Below are 21754 nucleotides of genomic sequence, written 5' to 3' on the forward strand. Positions count from 1 at the left end.
CACGTCTAGCAGTTTTTGCGCAGACGTCTCCTGAGAAACCCCTTGGGTACTTATGAATAAACCTGTAAGCCCCATCCCGTCCCGTGTTGAAAAACGAAGCAGCGGGAATTCTATTCACATAGTTACTTCTGACTACTATATTAATTACGGTAACCATTCATTTATGTCTTTCACTTGGAAAAAAAACTAGTATTGAAACAGTTAAGATGTATATTTCCACTAGCAAGTTAAGTCTCACAAGACACTAGTAGGAGATACTCCCGTAACGCCCTCTGACTATGGAACACCACATATAGTCAACTTCAAGTTTCGTCAACAACCAGAAGTAATATCCCTAAGTTACTTCAAAGAGAGTGTAGTTTCTTGCTGGAATTACTTGCCGAACTTGCCAGTTGTTTTTAAAAAGCCTTTTCTTTCTTTTATATTTGATATAAAGTGAGGATATGAAATTTGGTGTTCTATCCGTAGTTGCATAAATATTTTAATCTCCACGCATATGCTTCCCTGTCTTCGCTGATTTCTTTTTTATATTCAATTTTGTCTGTAGCTGACATGTCAACATTCTTTAGTTGTTAAGTACTGTACCTCTGTGGACAGTGCAATTGTTTTAAAATTATTGTTCGAGTATTTAGATTCCTCTGTGTATATGATTTTACACCAGCACCAAGCTTTAAGTGCTCTCATTTCAAAATACTAGAAGAATATAGCCGGAGACGTATCCACATGTTTCTAATTTATCCACATTTTTCTAATTAATACGTGACTTATTGTATCAGACATTTAACATAACATTACATCTCTTATCGAGTGGATTGTGACACAACGAATCCAGATGCTCCAAATTTAGTACCTGACTTATTGTATCGAACTTTTTAACGTAACTTTACACCTCTTATTTAGTGGATTGCGACAGAATTTTAAATTCAATCAATAATTACAAGAAATAATGAAAATGAAATTTTTGTTGCCCTGGTAACCATTTGTTAGGTAACCTGCAAGTGGGAACCGTTGACCGTTTACGCCAATCTCTAACAAACACATAATCAGAACAATGGTAGCGTTGTGATGATAATGAAAAGAGAGGAAATTCTATTTTTTCTGGTTCGCGTGATCTGAAGTAGTTACTAGGTAAAAAGCTGATAAATACGTTGATTTCCTTCGAAGAAAAACGGAGCACAGCTAATCGATCTTTACTCTGAAAGAACACCTCCACAGTACATTCCGTACATAGGCGTAGAAATAAGAGTCAACCTGTAAGCGGACTAGACCAAGAAATAGAGTTGTACTTGGCTTTAGAATGTAGAGGGCCCGCGGCTGGCGCAACAACACTTCTCTAAAAAAAAAAAAAAAAAAAAACTTCTCGTACACTGCCACTGCGGTGATCCGATACTATTGACAGCGAAAGGACAGTTCCAGCTAGGTAAATAGTCGCGTACTATAAAAATATTTTGCGATAAACAGATGCTCAGTAGAGGTTTCGGCCTGCTTTCTTTTGTAGCAAAACAGTACATCAACACTCCGAAGCAAGGTGTAGGCGCAATCCCGGAGGCCGCTCCAGTTCGCACGAAGAAAGAGGGAAGGTGCGACGCGTTAATTGGCAGTCACAATTTCGCGCACGACTCGTGCCAATACGGGAAAGAGGGGCGGGAGGTGCTATACATGTGGCAGCATTACGAATTTGCATCCTCATTTCCATAGCTACCGCGAGGAAGGTATAAAAGCGCGAAACACTGCCGCCGGCCAAATGGAAAAACGGCAGCGTCACACGTCGGAACTGAACAATAATGTCACTCGTATAAGACGGATGGCCGCAATAGCGTGGTGCGATGGAAATCCCAGGGGGTGCACGCTGGTCTAAGGCCCACGGATTGTTTTATAACGAAACACACTCTCCCATCCACTTGGAAATCTCATGTCTCCTCTATTCTATCTTTTACGGCAAATCCGCGATGTTTCTTCACAGACATTACACGCGATGGTTCTTCACAGACATTACATACTAAACTATCTGCTAAAAAGCAACCGGACACCTGTTACTGGAAATTAATGTGGGGTGTGTCAATCCTTCGCCTTTGTGACGGCTTGAACTCTGCTGGGGTCTCTGAGAACCTGTGTAGGAATGGCAACCCATTCTTCCTCAAGAACGGAAACCAAAACAGCGAGAATTGACATTCTGATACGATCATCGTCTCCGAACTATTCCTTTACTATACGCAGAACACAATGCTATCCTTCCACATTTAGCGTTTTCTCAACCCCAATAATGGCATCATATCGTAACCACAAAAAACAACCCTGTAGCGTAAACACCAACTCCTCTGTACTTCGCTGTTGGAACTACACATCAAGCCAGATAACGTTCTCCAGGCATTTGCCAAATATAAACCCTCCGATTGCACTGCCAACGGTACAGAGCGATTAATCACTCCAAATCACCTTTTCCCAGTCTTCTCTTGTCCATTGGCGTCTCCCTGTGCGCCATCTCAAGCGTCGATTAGCACTGACTACAGATATTTGTGGCTTATGACAAAGCTGTTCGACCATATACTCCATTCTTTTTAACGCCCTACCACGTTCATTGCGCTAATTGGATGGTAACAGCAGTCTGAAACTCTAATATTTCTTTCCGCTGATTCCATGTGATTTTACAACCCTCTTCTGTTATGCTCGACGGTCCCTGTGTATTAATGCTCTTGATTCTACACATTTACGCTTCACAACCACATAACCAACAATCGACTTTGGCAGCTTTTGAATGGTTGAAATGTCCCTGACGCATTTATTGCAGAAGTGACACCCAATGACTAGTCAACGCTTGAAGTCACTGAACTCTTGTGACAGACACATTCTACTATTACTGCTTCTCTAATGACAACTCTGTACTCCTCACCTCCCTTTACACTAACATCTAACAGCCAATTTAGCATTACATAGGGGCGTCTTGATACATTTGATCAGATAGCATATACGCGCAAACTTAATTGCAACTTCGCACTGCGGATGCTGGGAGCGACCGTACTGGATTCTGACAATTCCACTGCTCCCAGCACCGTCCGCGTGTATTATCAAGTTGGACTCAAGTCCTTTAGTGTTCTGGTAGAGTCACGAAACAACTCTGATCGTTTGTGCGCAGGGAGCGAGGTGGCATATTGGTTCGAAGACTAGTCGACAACTACTGTTTCACAGACAGAATGTGTTCGCGGCGTCATTGAAACTATCGTTTTACCTGAAAGACACCAAATGGTTTTCCTTCTGCTACCAGCAGTTGCAGGAAATGCGGTTCCTCTTCGGAGACGACCTTCCTAATTCATTCCCCTTCAGATACTACCTGCTCAGCCCATTCTGAGACACCGTGATTTCACCAAATAACGTGGAGAATGCCGGGATGTTGCCTCGCCATCTTCGCTTAAAGCCAGCCAGATGGCGCAGTCATCAGGCACTGGATTCGCAGAAAGCGACGTTTGGCAAGTCGTGTTTACTTCACTGTGGTTTGCCTAACGCGCTTCAACCGAAAGCCGCCGTAGTTTCTTCGAAAAAAGCACAAACGCTTCCCTTCCTCAGTCTCGTGTAATTGGAGCGTGTGTCTCGTGTATAGTGACGCCGTCGTCGGGCCGCTGAATCTTGTTCCTTTGATGCTTTGCCCTATCCGTGGTGAGAGTACGACATTTTACGAATTTCTGTTATCCAGAATAATCGCTGAGAACATAAAGTATTAATTATTATGTAAGAAGATGACAAGCCCTGTTTTGTGTATTTTCTTATTTGCATGAGGTATTCCGCCTGGCCTCCGTGCCGTTCCAAGAGAGTTGAAGACGTACTTGGAGTCTTGGCAAGCAAAGTAGTCGAAGGCGGCAACGAGCCTTCTGCCCCACCCACGCTTTCAAGGAATGCCAGTGACCAGAAGTTTATGTAAATAGCATTTGAAAAAGAGCTTGTTATTCGTTACCCTGAAAGTCTCCTGCAACAAGATACTTATCATCTGACACATGTTATATTTAATGGCGCAATATAAGCCTTAAAGGGTCGGAGTTGCCAACCCCTGGTTTTTACTAAATATTAAGTTATTCTACAGATAAGAAGAATTATTTAACAACTAGGGGTTTTGCAAACTACTCCGACCTCAAGATCACAACGAGGTAGTTAAAAGTATCAGCGAACCAACAAAGCATACTTGGAATCACATGTTCTGTGTTTTGGAGGAGCCTACTGTTACGGCACAACCAACATAAACCGTAAAGTTATGCAAAGCTAAAGTATAATAATCATTAGAAAATAGGCATAATACTGCTGACCTCTTTCTCGTTTCCTACATTCGTCCACCAATGCATCAGCTCAGTTTAATCCTCCTCTTTTTTTTTTTTTTCTTTTTTTTTTTTTTTGTCCGAGGTTTGTTATTAGTATAACCTTAAATATGTCTAATCCCCCTTCCCCGCAACGTGCACTGCAACTCTGTACTTACGTCAAGTTTAGAAGAGTACTAGTTACAATCCTCACTCGTGACGATATATTTTAATTTTCGACGGAACTCTGGTGCTCTCAGAGTTAGAAATTCGTCGTCACGTAATATGATTCATTATCCAAGCAGTCGCCTGCTGCTGTTGTTCACCTGATAGTTATCAACAACACGAAATATTAAATCACTGTTCTCTCGATAACAGTCACGTGAGAAATAGCATCAGCCGAACACGTAAATAAATGAGTGTATAATTCATGATGCCTTTCGCAAAACGGCAGATTGCAATCGAAAAATGAAGATGTAATGACTGACGACGCCATATGAGTATTTTAACCCGAAAGTAACGGCCTGCTTATAATGACGAAATGCCGCTGGTAATGCAGAGAACGGTAGTAGTAGGAGAAGCAGGAACGAGATGGTGTTGGTGGTGGGAGACTAACACCATGTCGACATTGAGGTATTGCACGTACTCAGCTCCGTAGTTGCCCAACATGCGGCTCAGACGGGAAGTTGTACTGAATGTGCGGGGGACTGCAGGACACGTGAATCACAGCCGTGACTCACAGGCAGGTCAATAGGGACCAACCACAGCAGCGCGGCAGCACAAACACCATTCACACAGCTCTGTGACGCATCGCAACACAATGTGAGTCCACGAAGAGCAGAACCTGACGATGTCCATACTGTCTATCGAGCTGCACAGTGCTAATCAAACGGCCAGCTACATATTAGTTTTCTATGCACATGTATGGCAAAAGGGCAGCGCTGCCTGCAAGAATGATGAAGCAATGAACGAGCAACGAATGGGGGGTGCTGCAAAATGGATGCGGCTTCCCGCATATTTATCCGACAGTTCATGTTTTTCCGTTGTCACATCAGTGACACGCTACTCTGACACATTACAGCGAAGTCGTAGGTTACAAAAGTTTTTGTTTGACCTCTTACTTGGGTAATATCCGTTTATCTTTCTATATTACATAGTCATTATCTTGCATCTATTCACATTTATAGAGGTAAGATACAGCGGGATGTGTGTGAATTCCTAAGGCGCCAAACTGCTGAGGTCATCGGTCCCTAGACTTACGCACTACTTAAACTAACTTATGCTAAGAACAACACAAACCACCCATGCCCGAGGGAGGACTCGAACCTCCGGCGGGAGGGGCCGCGCAATCCGTGACAGGGCGCCTCAAAGCTCGCGGTCTCTCCGCGCGGCTAAGGTACTGAGAGCTCCGGCTGGCAACGAAGTCTATTTCTCTACTCTAATCGAACACCCGTATTTTTCTGGAGATCACAGCGGCAACAAATATTTCTAGGATGTCTGATGAATCGTGTATGTGTACTGCGAACATCGGCCGTGCTATTACGCTTCCTGGGACACACGCCATCCAGTATGACCTGTATGATCCAGTCGGTCAACCAAATATCCTTCTAAAAACCACGTATTTTGAAAGAAATTGCAATCTGCACGTTGTTGTTGTTGTGGTGGTCTTTAGTCCAGAGACTGGTTTGATGCAGCTCTCCATGATACTCTATCCTGTGCAAGCTTCTTCATCTCCCAGTACTTACTGCAGCCTACATTCTTCTGAATCGGCTTAGTGAATTCATCTCTTGGTCTCCTTCTACGATTTTTACCCTCCAAGCTGCCCTCCAATGCTAAATTTGTGATCCCCTGATGCCACAGTACACGCCCTACTAACCGGTCCCTTCTTCTTGTCAAGTTGTGCCACAAGCTCCTCTTCTCGCCAATCCTATTCACTACCTCCTCATTAACTATGTGATCTACCCATCTAATCTTCAGCATTCTTCTGTAGCACCACATTTCGAAAGCTTCTATTCTCTTCTTGTCCAAACTATTTATCGTCCATGTTTCACTTCTTTGCTCGTTAGCAGTGTAAAAACCCGCAGAACTTGTACTGTGTAGCAGACACGGGCGGCGGTCGAGGACACCGCCGTATGAGGCGCTGTAGCTGCAGACCCGAAACGTTCACGGCAGGTCTGTGGCTGCGAAGACACGTAACGAGAATTAGCGACAGCAGCCACAAAACTCACAACCCGCTGGCGTCAGCACCTGCGCCCGCGCTCGTTTGATTTATAACGAGCCAGCTCCGCACTCCTCCACCCTTTGTGCGCCGTGCGGTTTCCGATCTCTTTGGCCCGGCGGAGCATACGGGACCGTGTTCTCGGGCCGCCATCCCCCAACGTGCGTGGTTGAGCAGGATAGTCCCGCTCAATTCGCATTCGGGAGCAGCACGGTAGAAATGGAGTACGACCATCGTTTAATATCGTGGCACACGGCAACATACTGATATTACAAGACAAAGTGTTTTACAGGGCCAACAGCACTTTAGGCTGGTGGTGGGGCTATTCTTACGAAAAGACATACTTCCAAGAATTTTTTTTTAGAAAAGGTATGAAATTACGTGTCAAGTTTGTTGTAAGCCGCTAAGAGCTCTCATTCTCAAATACAGAAAATATCTCCTAGGTAATTTGCGCGTCGTATTACGTTGCCTCAAGACATCTACACAGTTTCTGTCATACTCGTCTTATTGTGTTAAATCTTGAACATAAATTGAGTATATGACAACATTTAAAATTTTTAACTTTGGTCAATAACTACATGAAATACTGAAAAGCAAAATTCTGTTGCCCTGGAAGTCGTTAGTTAGGCAACCTGCAACAGGGCCTTGCCACCGTTTTAGCCATTTAGAAATGTAATTAAGCAACTAAATTCGCCCTCTGAGGTAAGCCGATGTGACGTCATTCAATTGGGCCCCACTTAGTTCTCGGCAGAGACAGGCGGCATTGGCCCCGCAACACGAATTCTGAATCAACAGCTACATCTTTTAAAGAAGATTCATCATATTTCACTACGCTACATGTTGCACACGAATGAGGATAGAAACATGAGCTGAATTTTAACTTACGCACCAAAACTATTTTTTTATATTTATATAATTTTCTCCGTTTATTGGCTTTCGGAACTTGCCTACACAGAAACCTCAACACCGGAAATACTATATTGTACGTTTTGACGATTTAGACAATACAATAGTTTAAGTCGTACCCTGGTACGAAGTTTCAACAAAGGGCAGATTCCGACAACACCGAAAGTAACAGTTTACTTACGGACCATTTGTAAGATGCCGCTTTGTGTGGTTGTCTGTAGAGGACCCCACAGTGCAATTTGCTCGATGGTTACGCAATTGCTACAACATTACGAAAATGTCATTTCTACGAAGGACAGACCAGCGCGTAAGAGCGTTTCTTGACAATCGGCTGCCTCAACGGTGGATGGACCGTACGAATATCGCACTGCACCATTGCCCGACAAGGTCGCCTCATCTCACGTTCTTCTTTTCATGTACAACCACGTAAAACTGGATGATGTTTTAAAATAAAGTATTTTAGTCATATTTTAAGTTAAAATTCCCGCCTCAATTTTCTCTTCATTCGTGAAGAAGATACAGCCTTGTAAAACTGGTTCTTTTTGATAGGCGCTGCAAATTTCGGAAGACGCTGAGCGGAACGGATGGCATAAGGGATAGTCAAATGAAAACGACACAGATCGAAAGAAGTTAGGTAAGCAAATTACTCAAAAGTAATCACCTTAACTGTTAATACAGTTATCCCACTGTGAGATAAGACGGCCAAATGTCTTCAAAAAAAGTGTTTGCTGTTGCCCAAGTAATCACGATTGTACCCAGGTGCGCACCTCTTCGCCCGAAGCAAATCTACAGCCACTGTTGTCTTTCTTCAGGGCTCCAACATGTGAAAATGCCGTGGGGAGAGCTCGGGACATTATGGAGGATGTGTAAGGGCTCCCCAGCGAAACGATCTCGACAACTTGTGGGCGGGCATTATCCTGCAACAGAATGATGACGTCCGTCAACCCGCTGCGCATTCGCTTCATAGAATACAGCGCTACAATTTATGCATGGCGGTGGACACTTTGAAAAAAACTTGAAGCGCGCCATGAAGTCCGAACGCCCAGAAATACTCACGGACGGCATCACTCTGTTGCCAAGATTGTTTCGAGTACGCTGCACGAGCTCCGCTCAGAACCGCTTACGCATCCTCCATACAATCCCGACATTGCCCCATGTGATTTTCATATCCGTAGATCTGTTTCGGACGAAGAGGCTGACGCCTGGGTACAATCATGTTTCTGTAGGTAACCGTTACTATTTTCTATGAAGGCGATTACCGTCTTGTCCCTCAGTGGTATAAATGTGTCTATATACATGACCACTAGTTTTGAGGCCGGCCGCGGTGGTCTAGTAGTTCTAGGCGCTCAGTCCGGAACCGCGGGACTGCTACGGTCGCAGGTTCGAATCGTGCTTCCGGCATGGATGTGTGTGATGTCCTTAGGTTAGTTAGGTTTAAGTAGTTCTAAGTTCTAGGGGATGGATGACCTCAGAAGTCCCACAGTGCTCAGAGCCATTTGAACCATTTTTGAACTAGTTTTGAAATAATAAAAGGTTTACTTACTTTTTTCCGCTTAATTTTTTCTGTATTCCTCAATTTCATCTGACTGCGCCTTGTAAATGCTGTATCAGAATCGTTTCCCCGTTTGCAACCACACTGACAGAAAGTAGGATTGTCGGTGCGACTCTACGTAAGGCCGAATTTCTTTATTTTTCCCTAACGCTCATTACGAGAGATGTCAGTTGGGGGTGGTAACGTGTTTCTGACTTGTATTGGAACATTTTTAGAGTAATGCTCTCGACGCGACGTTATGATAAGTACAGCGCTTTGTTTATGTACTTATGTACACAGCAGCTTGTGTTCATGCATGGAACACTACCACTGGATCAGGCCGAAGGCTAGATGCACACGGGTTACCTTCCGCAAGTAGTCTGTCGTGGTGACGCCGGTAAATTTGTTGAACAGTATAGCTGGTTTCTCCGCGCTGTAGTGCGACGCCACCATATTGTGACACACACTTCCTTAACCTGTGTCGCAAAAGATGCAAGTGATCTTGTTTTATTATTTTATGAACGAAGCAATCTATATCGGGTTCGTGAAAAGAATGGTTCAAATGGCTTTGAGCACTATGGGACTTAACATCTATGGTCATCAGTCCCCTAGAACTTAGAACTACTTAAGCCTAACTAACCTAAGGACATCAAACAACACCCAGCCATCACGAGGCAGAGAAAATCCCTGACCCCGCCGGGAATCGAACCCGGGAACCCGCGCGTGGGAAGCGAGAAAGCTACCGCACGACCACGAGATGCGGGCGTGAAAAGAACTGGAGAGGTCTAGGAAAAGGGGTAGATTTTGGGAAAGTAACCTAGAACCGCGGGTCAGAGGAGATGTACCCTACAGGATGAGAAGGAAAGACTGATTGTTGGGGACTGCATCGTATGATACTTGAAAATCTGAGATCTTAAGTGTGGAAGAGAGGGTAATATGCAAGACAGAGATTACTACTAAAACATTGTGCACTAGTTAATAAGAGTGAGTAAGAAGTGCTTTGTACATAACGGAAGTGGGAGGGGGCGCGAAAAATAGATGGGAAAGACAGTGAAACCTGCAGAAAATTAAAACAGAGTGAAGCAAAGAGTAGTTACAGTGAAGAAAAGCTGAGACAGAAGAAATTAATGTAAATTAAGGCCAGGTGGGTGGCAAGAACCGAGGACAAGTTGCAGTGCTAGTTCACACCTGCGGAGTTCTGAGAAACTGGTGTCTGGGGGAAGAATCCAGAAGGCGGGTGTGGTGAAAAAGACGCCGAGGTCAAGAATTTCATGTTGTAGAGAGAGCAACAGGGTACTGCGAGTTGCCAGTACACAACCTCTGCCTACGTCCATTCACCCTAATTGATAATTTGGTGGTAGTCATGCCGGTGTAAAAGGATGAACAGTGTTTAGTTGCGTTAGATCCTAGGCCATTTTGGCATTCATTTCATTGTGTTGACGAATTGTGGATAGTTTTGATACCTTTATGGTCAGTTTGTTTCTAATGAGCCGTAGGATTTATTGATTTGTTCAGAGACTCAAAAGTGCTAGATTTAAAGAAAGTGGAGAAAGAGGTAAGAGAAAGTCTAGATTGATAAAGTTGTCTCATTTTTATCAAGATTCCTGGTGCAACTTGTCAAGTTATATTATTATACTAAATACACCACGCAATTTTATTTGTAAAAGTGATTGTGAAATGTAATTATATACTGCATTGAACAAAATATTAGTTTTTAGGTCGGGTTTCAGCCGATGCAGGACATCCTCAAGTTTAACTTTAAAATACAGGGTGAATGTTGCTAAAGCCATCGCCATAATTATTGTGTGTGGTGTTACACTGCAGTGAAAACGTTATTTTCTGTTTCTGGAATTCCTAAATCTAATTAAGACATTTGCTTTCGTAACTCCTAGGTTACTGTTGCCGCTCTGCCTTAAATCGCACCGTACCGCTATTCCTGCACACTGGACTCCTCTGACTGTCGTTAGTGTAGTCTACCGATAGCCGCTAACATGTATTACAATATATTTATAAACACCGAACATCTGTTGCCAGTCATTCCACGACGTGCTGATGAACTGCAGCAGTAGTGATGGAAATAATGGTCCTAGAAATCATTTTAAACGAACAATATACATCAATACAGACACAATCCTGTCTGCAACACTATATCTAGAGCGACAGAATTATGTAGACACACAAGACATCAAGAACTTTGATGCCAACACATTATTAAAGAAGTCTCCACCAATGCAAGCCGTCGACGGGTTCGACAACTTTGTTACAGACAAATTTCAGTGACTCATTCACGCGTTTTTGCAATCAAACACAATCACAAGGAACACTACATTGACGACTTTGCCTCCCAAAGCCCTGCGAAACGCCTCACTCAACAAATCATAGAACGGCCAATAGTAAGATGGAATTGGAGGTGCAGTGTAACTTGGAGTTTTTTTTGCGTACAGCAAGTATCACGAGACTAGCAGATAAAATCCTGGGATCAAGTGCGAACTGTTACGCTGGTAGCGCGAGACGTGGAAATCGGCTACGTCACAATGCATCTGCGCCCGGCTTTCAGCTGCAGCGGCGACGTGTGGGCGCCGTGGCTGCCAGCAGCGCATTTGCAGACAATGGGCGCTGACGCCCCTGCGGCTGGCTGGCTAGGACCGGCGGGCTGCGCTGCCGTTAGCCCGCGTCACGCCCTGCCGGCGACTCACGGAGCCGCGGCAGTCCGACCAGCCTGAGGCTAACGAGCCGCTAATACCCGACCCTCTGAGAGGACACGCGGGCACAGCGGACACTGTGCACAGGTTCGGTGCACCATACCTCCATCATACTAATTTTTTTCCCTTTTCTTACGATTCTACTGCCTCCATCGGATACATCACGTACAGATGATGGTGGTGGTGGTGGTGGTGGTGGTGGTGGTAGTAGTAGTAGTAGTAGTAATAATAATAATAATAATAATAATAATAGAAAGACGACAGTCGATTAAACAGGGACCCGACAGGGCACTTCCTGGCAGATCAAAACTGTGTGCCGGACCGAGACTCGAACACGGGACCTTTGCATTTCGCGGGCAAGTGCTCTACCAACTCAGCTACCCGAGCACGACTCACGCCCCGTCCTCACAGCTTTACTTCTGCCAGTACCTCGTTTCTGCAATATCCTTTCTTTCAGGAGTGCTACTTCTGCAAGGTTCGCAGGAGAGTTTCTGTAAAGTTTGGAAAGTAGGAGACGAGGTACTGGCAGAAGTAAGGCTGTGAGGACGGGGCGTGAGTCGTGCTTGGGTAGCTCAGTTGGTAGAGCACTTGCCCGCGACAGGCAGAGGTCCCGAGTTCGAGTCTCGCTCTGGCACATAATTTTGATCTGCCAGGAAATTTCATATCAGCGCACATTCTCCTGTAGAGTGAAAATTTCATTCTAGAAATATTCCTATTACAGTTCAATATTTTACTAGAAAATTTAATTATAAGATAGGAAACAGACATAAAATGAATAACCATTGGCAGACTACGTGAAACTAAAATTCGTTTACTATGTTTGGCTTACACAGATGATCTAGGAATCCTTTCAAACAACAGAGAAAAGGGGATTAATTCCCTTGAAAAACGCAATGAAATATCAGCTAAAAGAGGACTGGAAAATTCTTATGAAAAAAATATATCATAGGTTCTCCTCAGTACCTAGATAAACGATTCGTGTGTACACAGTTTCCACAGATTTCTCACTCAACCAAATTCAAATACCTAGGAGAAATCGTCCAATCCTCTGGATCAAATTGTGAAACAAATAAATATACAATCATTAAAGCTTACAAAATTACATGTAACAGATACAATAAAAAATCAATATCTCGTAACGTAAAATTAAAACATTTCATCACAGTAGTCAAACTTTAAAGGTTATACGCATCAGAGACTGTAATCACTGGAAAGACACAAAGAGGAAAGAAAAATTTAATGAAAATTTTTGGTGCAGTTTGTGTTGAGAGAATCTGGGTAAGACGGAGGACTAGCAAGCAATATCAAAATTTGGAGAAAATCTCGGGCAGTCTCAGGAAAATAAGGCTGAAATTTTATCACCATTATTCCCAGATCGAACGATAATATACTGACCAAAAGCATTCTCTAACTTGCCCTTTCGAAGGAAGTTAGAAACAACTGGGTACTTGAAACTGAAAGAGATTCAGGAAATAGGCTTACAAACAAAATTCTTCAGGACGGTGTTGTATTCAAAACTTTAACTGATCAGTATCATCCTAAAGGTAAATCAAGTGTTGCGTCTGCGAGAACATGGACAGAAGAACGTAAAAAAAATCACAGAGACGATGAAGAGAGTGGCAGAAGAAGAAAGCAAACACATCTGCGAAGTAAGTTCAATCGCTCTCCATAGCTGATCATGACGACGTAAATAATAATATCAGAAAAAACAAGTCTATTGATCAACACCGCAAATATCGAATTCATTATCAGTATTAAAGACGCTCCTGGAACAATGAAAGTCAGCGCTCACAAGTGTATAGAAGTATTTAGGAGCATCGATCTCAGATGATCTCAGCAAACCGGTAACTCTCGAGCAAAGGGTTCAAATGGTTCAAATGGCTCTGAGCACTATGGGACTCAACTGCTGTGGTCATTAGTCCCCTAGAACTTAGAACTACTCAAACCTAACTAACCTAAGGACATCACACACATCCATGCCCGAGGCAGGATTCGAACCTGCGACCGTAGCAGTCGCACGGTTCCGGACTGCGCGCCTAGAAGCGTGAGATCGAGCAAAGGGAAATTGAGCTATATAGAGCATATAAGCTTGCAGAAAAATGAACGCCTCGAAACATCTGTCGATGAATAGCACATTAACTGTAACACTATAGTCAGACCGACTGCCCTCTACGCAGCAGGGCGCCTAATTCATACAAATAAAGCCCAAATACGAGTCCTCGAATCATAAGAAAGTTAATTCCTGCGACAGCAGTGAGCCCAGGATAATGGAGGAATACTGAGCTAACAGAAACGCTCGAGGTACTAACAAGGAAACAGCAACTAAACTTCTCCAAGAACACCAGAAATGCCAGACGGCAACTGTACAGCAGAAATACATGCACCGTGTTCCACTTGGGATGGCCCATATCAATTTAAAAAAAATGTTGTGAAGCTCTGATGCAAAATCAGATTAGATGACAAATATAAAATACGCTCCATATATCATGAGCAAATTAAGTATGTCAAAAAAATTTAAATATCTTGGTGATGTAACGCAGAAGAATTCTCGCGGCGCAGAGGCTAATAAAGGAAGAACAAGGAAGATGGAAATGTTCAGCTGTTCACCCCGATAGCTGAGTGGTCAGCGCGACGGATTGCCGTCCTACGGGCCCGGATTCGATTCCCAGCAGGGTCGGGGATTTTTTCCGCTCAGAGACTGAGTGTTGAGCTGTCTTCATCATCATTTCATCCTCATCCGGCGCGCAGGTCGCCTAATGTAGCGTCGAATGTAACAAGACCTGCACCAAGGCGGCCGGACCTGCCCCGCAAGGGGCCTCCCAGCCAATGACGCCAAGCGCTCGTTTCCATTTTTCCCTTTCAGCTGACTTTAAGATGTGTACAATATGAGATCTATCTTCTCTCAAGCAAAGTTACAGCTCTTTGTTATAGAAACAAAGCAGAATGATGATATGCAGGTGAATGCCTGAATTTGACTCAACCTTGTGAAATACACTCCTGGAAATGGAAAAAAGAACACATTGACACCGGTGTGTCAGACCCACCATACTTGCTCCGGACACTGCGAGAGGGCTGTACAAGCAATGATCACACGCACGGCACAGCGGACACACCAGGAACCGCGGTGTTGGCCGTCGAATGGCGCTAGCTGCGCAGCATTTGTGCACCGCCGCCGTCAGTGTCAGCCAGTTTGCCGTGGCATACGGAGCTCCATCGCAGTCTTTAACACTGGTAGCATGCCGCGACAGCGTGGACGTGAACCGTATGTGCAGTTGACGGACTTTGAGCGAGGGCGTATAGTGGGCATGCGGGAGGCCGGGTGGACGTACCGCCGAATTGCTCAACACATGGGGCGTGAGGTCTCCACAGTACATGGATGTTGTCGCCAGTGGTCGGCGGAAGGTGCATGTGCCCGTCGACCTGGGACGGGACCGCAGCGACGCACGGATGCACGCCAAGACCGTAGGATCCTACGCAGTGCCGTAGGGGATCGCACTGTCACTTCCCAGCGAATTAGGGACACTGTTGCTCCTGGGGTATCGGCGAGGACCATTCGCAACCGTCTCCATGAAGCTGGCCTACGGTCCCGCACACCGTTAGGCCGTCTTCCGCTCACGCCCCAACATCGTGCAGCCCGCCTCCAGTGGTGCGACAGGCGTGAATGGAGGGACGAATGGAGACGTGTCGTCTTCAGCGATGAGAGTCGCTTCTGCCTTGGTGCCAATGATGGTCGTATGCGTGTTTGGCGCCGTGCAGGTGAGCGCCACAATCAGGACTGCATACGACCGAGGCACACAGGGCCAACACCCGGCATCATGGTGTGGGGAGCGATCTCCTACACTGGCCGTACACCTCTGGTGATCGTCGAGGGGACACTGAATAGCGCACGGTACATCCAAACCGTCATCGAACCCATCGTTCTACCATTCCTAGACCGGCAAGGGAACTTGCTGTTCCAACAGGACAATGCACGTCCGCATGTATCCCGTGCCACCCAACGTGCTCTAGAAGGTGTAAGTCAACTACCCTGGCCAGCAAGATCTCCGGATCTGTCCCCCATTGAGCATGTTTGGGACTGGATGAAGCGTCGTCTCACGCGGTCTGCACGTCCAGCACGAACGCTGGTCCAACTGAGGCGCCAGGTGGAAATGGCATGGCAAGCCGTTCCACAGGACTACATCCAGCATCTCTACGATCGTCTCCATGGGAGAATAGCAGCCTGCATTGCTGCGAAAGGTGGATAAACACTGTACTAGTGCCGACATTGTTTATGCTCTGTTGCCTGTGTCTATGTGCCTGTGGTTCTGTCAGTGTGATCATGTGATGTATCTGACCCCAGGAATGTGTCAATAAAGTTTCCCCTTCCTGGGACAATGAATTCACGGTGTTCTTATTTCAATTTCCAGGAGTGTAGTAAACATGGAAAAAGAAACAGGGGGGAGGGAGAATCCTAAGTAAAATATCGAGGAGAAAAACACCGGTGAACCCAGGAAGAGTAACGAAAATCTGTACACGAGAACATAACAAATAAATGTAACGATGACAAAACGCGGAATATTTTACAATTAACCTACGATAAAGACGAGCATCGTCATACATTATTAGAGCGGCAGTTTGTAATTAAAATGAAATTTAGGTTCGCGTTGACATATAGGTCTTCTCCGCTGGACGCACCAGTCCGCCGACAGAATACCTTCGTGGTCACAGCCACGGTGTGAAGGACTCCTGTCTGTGTTTCCCACCCGCGTTCCACGCGATAACGCGCAACCAGCAACGCACCTCTTATGTTATCGCAGACACTGGTAGCGCCCACCCTGCCGCGCTCCACTCGAAACACCAGATAGAATTTCTCGCTTCCATAACGAAGGAAACAAAGATGTTCCCACGACCAAGATTTAGTGCGAGCAACATTAAGTGCATTAGCCGAAACCGTTGAATAAGGCAACCACAATAAATGCTATCGGACATGCTTCTGTGACTCAGTTAACAGTAAGATGTTATGCAACAATAAACGTCACCGACCGCTACAGATTCGTGTTAACACAGGAGGCATTTTGGTGTTATGCATTTCCACATAGCGCCAGGTGTAGGGAAATTGGTAAATTAAGTCCGCGGATATCTTAAACTCACCAATCTATTACGCCTTGCAAACATTACGCATATTTGAACTGTCCTTTTGCATTATTCAGACGATTGCGAAAAAACAGAATCCCGTATCACATCAGTTCAACAATCAAAAACTACCACTGAAAATTCGGCCACTAAGCCACATCAACTTTCATAACTTACAATCTCTAATTGCGTGTGATTCATACGTAAATAGGGAAAAGTTATGGGTTACGCATCATATGATCCCATGAGCATTATTTTTCGAGAAACTAAACTACACTGAGCCGTTTACGACAGGTACAACTAACATTCTATTAACATACAAGGGAAGGGTCCGGAACGGATCTCACTGATTTGGCTCACAGTTTGTGTGTAGAAGAATGTTTATGACCCTTTGAAGTTCCTAAAATGTTTGGTCTTTGTGCGTCGTAGGAAAAGAGAACACACTCTCGAAAATGTTTTGATTACTTTGAGAGTGATGTTTGGATAACAACTGCGTAGTTAGTGGAGTGGCGCAGTTGGTAAGTGTACGGAGCGATAATTCGGGGCCTCTAGTTAGATTCCGCTGCTGCCCAATTTTTTGTAATTGTATTTAATTCCTCGTAATGTTAAACTAACAATTATAAAATTTAAATAAGTTTAACTGATCAGTTTATATACGTAAAATTAATAAATACAATTGACAGCTACGATTACTTTAATCTGAATAATAAATATAGTTTAACAGTAAATTTTCATAATTGTCTGAAGTTCTGAATGAAAGTAATATTTCCGAAAATTCTAGAGAGGAATTATTTGCTTTATTTGGATGATAATCTTCACACAAACATTTAAATCATAAATATTTTTCACATCATGCATTTTTTGAAGGCATTTTTTTAGCAAGAAAATTTATCCGAAATATGGTTCAGTAGAAAGCCTACTTCATTCTTTCCTCTACCAGTTTAGATGCATACCATGCGTATCGAGTCAATGTGGTGAAAACAGAAGCACTGAAGTGATGCTGATCGATCGAATGTATTTTAATTTCATCTTCCCTTGACGATAATGCTCGTCGCTATTGTAGCCAATCAGGGGAACTTTGTAATCTTTAAATTCGATTACTGAGTTGGCTATAGAAATATACATCACAGATCTGAGCGAAAGGAGTACATTTGGGTGGAACGATCTTCACAGTACTGATTACTTCGCCTTCCTCATTGCTGAACGTCTCACCATACACGTCAAATCTGCTTGGCCACTCCACTAATCCACAAACAGAAGGAATTTATGATTAGCAACATATGGTTTTTACGTTTTGTCCAAAAATTTTCCGTAAAGCTCTTTTTTTAGTTTTCCTGACTTTAAGCAAATAAGGACGATATTCTTATATTCTTCTTCTAATTTCGTCACGGTACCAGCGACTCCAGGACCAAATTTACTGCCAGGCTCTCGCGTACCTAAAAATACAAGGAATACCAGTTTCCCTGAAGCGGTTAAACTGTACTGCGCTGTGTAAGAGTGGGTGTTTCTGAACAGATTTTTCACCAAAACGATCCTCGCAACTTTATAATCCAAGTTCTGTTATACGTTGATTCATACTGGCATCAATGTTAATTCATAATTAAGGTTGAAATTTGCTATTTAATGTCTTATCTGTATACAAAACTTCTCTGCTGCTCGCATCTTTTCTTCCAAACTTTGAACATCATTTTTGCAGACGAATTTGGTGATTTTTCGCTATCTTATTGAATGTTACTTTAGAATAGTTTTACCCAGGTATCAATAGCAATAAACTGAAATTTTCCTGATAAATATGGAAATGCGACTGCCATTGGCTATTGTTGTGATGTTCCCGTCGTCACCTTTTGATAAGGTCCCGTACATCTGCAATCTTTCCTATGTTTCGGAGGTGGTGAACGATATTTTGTTATTTGTATTGCCGCCTTGTTCTATTCCTCTTCCCCAAATCTGAAGATAATCTTTTTTTCCGGGTTTTGAAACCGCGATTTTAGTGATGATCTTTCTTCTTTTAAGCCAGGGGCACCAAAGTACCAGAAGAATATTCGTCTATGTCGTAATCAACATCTTTCGCGTCTATACCTGACCCAGGAACCTGTTACAAGTAATATACGTGCGCATAGAAAGAAAGAGTAAATGATAAAATCCATATAGCTCTTCATTAGGTTTGGTGTAAAATATACTTTTTTAATCTTCATAATTTACAACGAAATTATCAATCATAATTTCAATAACCTACCCCTCAACTGCTTGGCTTATAGCTACTGCTGCAGGACCCACAAACCGGGCTGTCGGTTGTCAAGCCTTTTTCTTCATAAACTGATTCAAATGGTTCAAATGGCTCAGAGCACTATGGGACTTAACAGCTGTGGTCGTCAGTCCCCTAGAACTTAGAGCTACTTACACCTAACTAACCTAAGGACATCACACACATCCATACCCGAGGCAGGATTCGAACCTGCGACCGTAGCAGTCGCGCGGTAATCATTTAAAAACAGTCCTTGTTTAACTATATATATATAGGGCTAGGAAGTTATCAGTTCTTACTGTAGAAAGTAATAACACATTTGCTGTTAATCATGCATACACAGGTGTTGTCAACATCTGTGCCTGGATGTGCCATTGTAAGCTTTAACCTCGGTTTAACATTGCAAAGAATACATTACATTGAATGAAAAAGATGGGTAGCAGCGGAAACTGAACTCGAGCCGCCGAATTATTCTGTATGCTTACCGACTGCTTGAGCCAAATCGGTGAGACCCGCCCCGCGCCCTCCCGCTGTTAGTAACAGCGAGAGAGCAATGGGGAAACCGTGCGACAGCGAAGAGCACGGACTATTCGAATTAGTCGCGTTGTAAATTATTTTCTGTGAAGGAGACCCGACGGCCATTTAGAACAGGTAAACGCTGACGTCGTCCTAGCCAGCTTCGCCCGTCAGCGTCTCAAACAAACAGATGCATAATCACTGAGACTGCTAGTCAATAACTTATCCCGGATCCTACACTGCCTGATAATCTCGGCAAGAGATTAAGCTTCCACTGACGCGAAGGAGCAACTATATCTGGAACGTCAACAGCGGAAACACCACAAAACGCATACTTTTGTGCTTGTATTTGTTCTGCTTGTTTCACGAGAGAAATCAGAGGAGATTAATTGCTACACCTTCGAAAGACGTAATACGAACAATAATCTGTTTCTATATATATATATAATAGAAGAAGGCACTGAAATAACATGCAATCCGAAGTGGGTGCGAAGGTTGCCCAAATTAATACATGGAGTGTATTTTAAGAATGCCACAGGAGATAAAATTGTTCTGGAACAGACAACGGGAAATACTGAAGCAGAGAATAATCTGCGTAACTGGAAGCTGAAGAGCGCGGTTTGTCAACTACGGCATCATGAAACAGTGCACGAGGTGACCGTGTTGGAGCTTCGTGCTGACGCTGGTGGAGATCCTGGCCTCTTCAGATATACAGCAAGCGGTGCCGAAGTTTCCACCACAGGAGATTAGCGTCCGTTCTCAACTTCAGCAACGCGACCGGAGTTCCTGGCTCACACTTTGAGCGCTCAGAGTTATCAGGGCAAACTTTTAAGGAAGCGCAGAATACACTCTGTGGCTGCCGCATATGCCACTTGCAACGCCATACACAGCTGACGCTCAGCTCCCTGCTCAGCTCGGCTAGGCGGAGGTTGTGGATCTGGGACGTTCAACGGAATACGGCGACTGGGTTCAGTTTTTGTGGAAATAGCAGCCGTTGCCGCACGACATAACTACATCTAATAAAATTTTATGTTGAACATCATTGTTCGATTGAAGAATACAATGCTCGAGCCCTCGCAACGCGGTCCAACGGCTCAAACAAGTCACTTCCAGGTGAAAAATTACATTCTTTTTATGGCTAGCAATGAATAAGACGACCTTTTACGACAGTAAGCCAAGCCATCTTCTGCTGCTGATGAATACCGAATTATGAAAGGTGTACATAACGGACAGAAGAGAGACCGCCTAAAAGACTCCCTCTAGGCCTATATTGGTATCAATGGCATGTTGTGCATGTCTCGAGACGCAGCCTAAGCGTCAATTCTAAGCGCTAGCTATGTCAAGCTTTAGACACTACTACCAAGTTACATCTGTAACGTTCCTTGCATGTTTTCTTTGTCAGCAGGGAATTTATTTCTACAAACAACGCTTACCTTCCAGCATTATGTTCGAAGCACATGTAAACTTGACGTTGCGTGCCGGTGTTATTAACTTTTTATATGAGGTGTAAACCAACCGTTACTAGTTTACAAGGACGATGAGAATGTAAACAGATAGTTAATGGCTAATCTCGGGGGAGCAATGTTTACCCTAGTCTGTTTCTCTTTAGTTTGTGTAGCTTTTTATAATGACCAAACATCTCAGAGCAGCGATGAGTTTGTAAACAATTCTTTGGACTGGCCACTGTGGAATAATCGATAACGATAAGTAGGTAGTTAGGAATTTTTCGCAATACTTTGTTACTACATTTTCCACATGACAATGAATTTAGTGGGACGATAGTGTCCTAACTGCGTGAACTGCTTCCGGGAGAATAACTGTCTAGTAGTGGCCAAGTTTGGATTTGCTGCATTGGTTATCAAACAGAGAGACACCAAATGATTACAAACTGGTTTTCGAGTTCATTTTGTTTTACCGACTCTGTCCTTGAATCAGTCACGTGCTCTTGCAGCATCTTACGCACAAACTCTGCGTCTTCTGGAGGTTAGGACTTCCGAGATTTCGTAAAGATTAATAGACGGGGCAATTAGATACGAAACAGTGCACGACACGCAGTCTGACAAAATTAATCTTATTCGTTTTCGCAATACAAACTTTCCGGAAATGTATTCGTGGAGTGAGACGACCTCCCGTTAAAAAAGTTAATGGACTGTGTCTGTTATATTTCGCTACATTTTTATTACCTCTGTCCTCCCGAATACCAAGTCCTGGAGCAACTCGCTCAGTACTTCCGGTGGTGATGAA

At 43.9% G+C, this 21754-nt stretch overlaps 1 protein-coding gene across 14 annotated transcripts in view; it reads right to left on the bottom strand.

Moving 5' to 3' along the window:
* The window catches only part of LOC126284122 (afadin), a 995168-nt gene that overhangs the window by 466811 nt on the left and 506603 nt on the right, over positions 1 to 21754 (bottom strand). The window lies entirely within an intron of this gene.

The sequence above is a fragment of the Schistocerca gregaria genome, chromosome 8 (assembly GCF_023897955.1).
Source record: "Schistocerca gregaria isolate iqSchGreg1 chromosome 8, iqSchGreg1.2, whole genome shotgun sequence".
Taxonomy (NCBI): domain Eukaryota; kingdom Metazoa; phylum Arthropoda; class Insecta; order Orthoptera; family Acrididae; genus Schistocerca; species Schistocerca gregaria.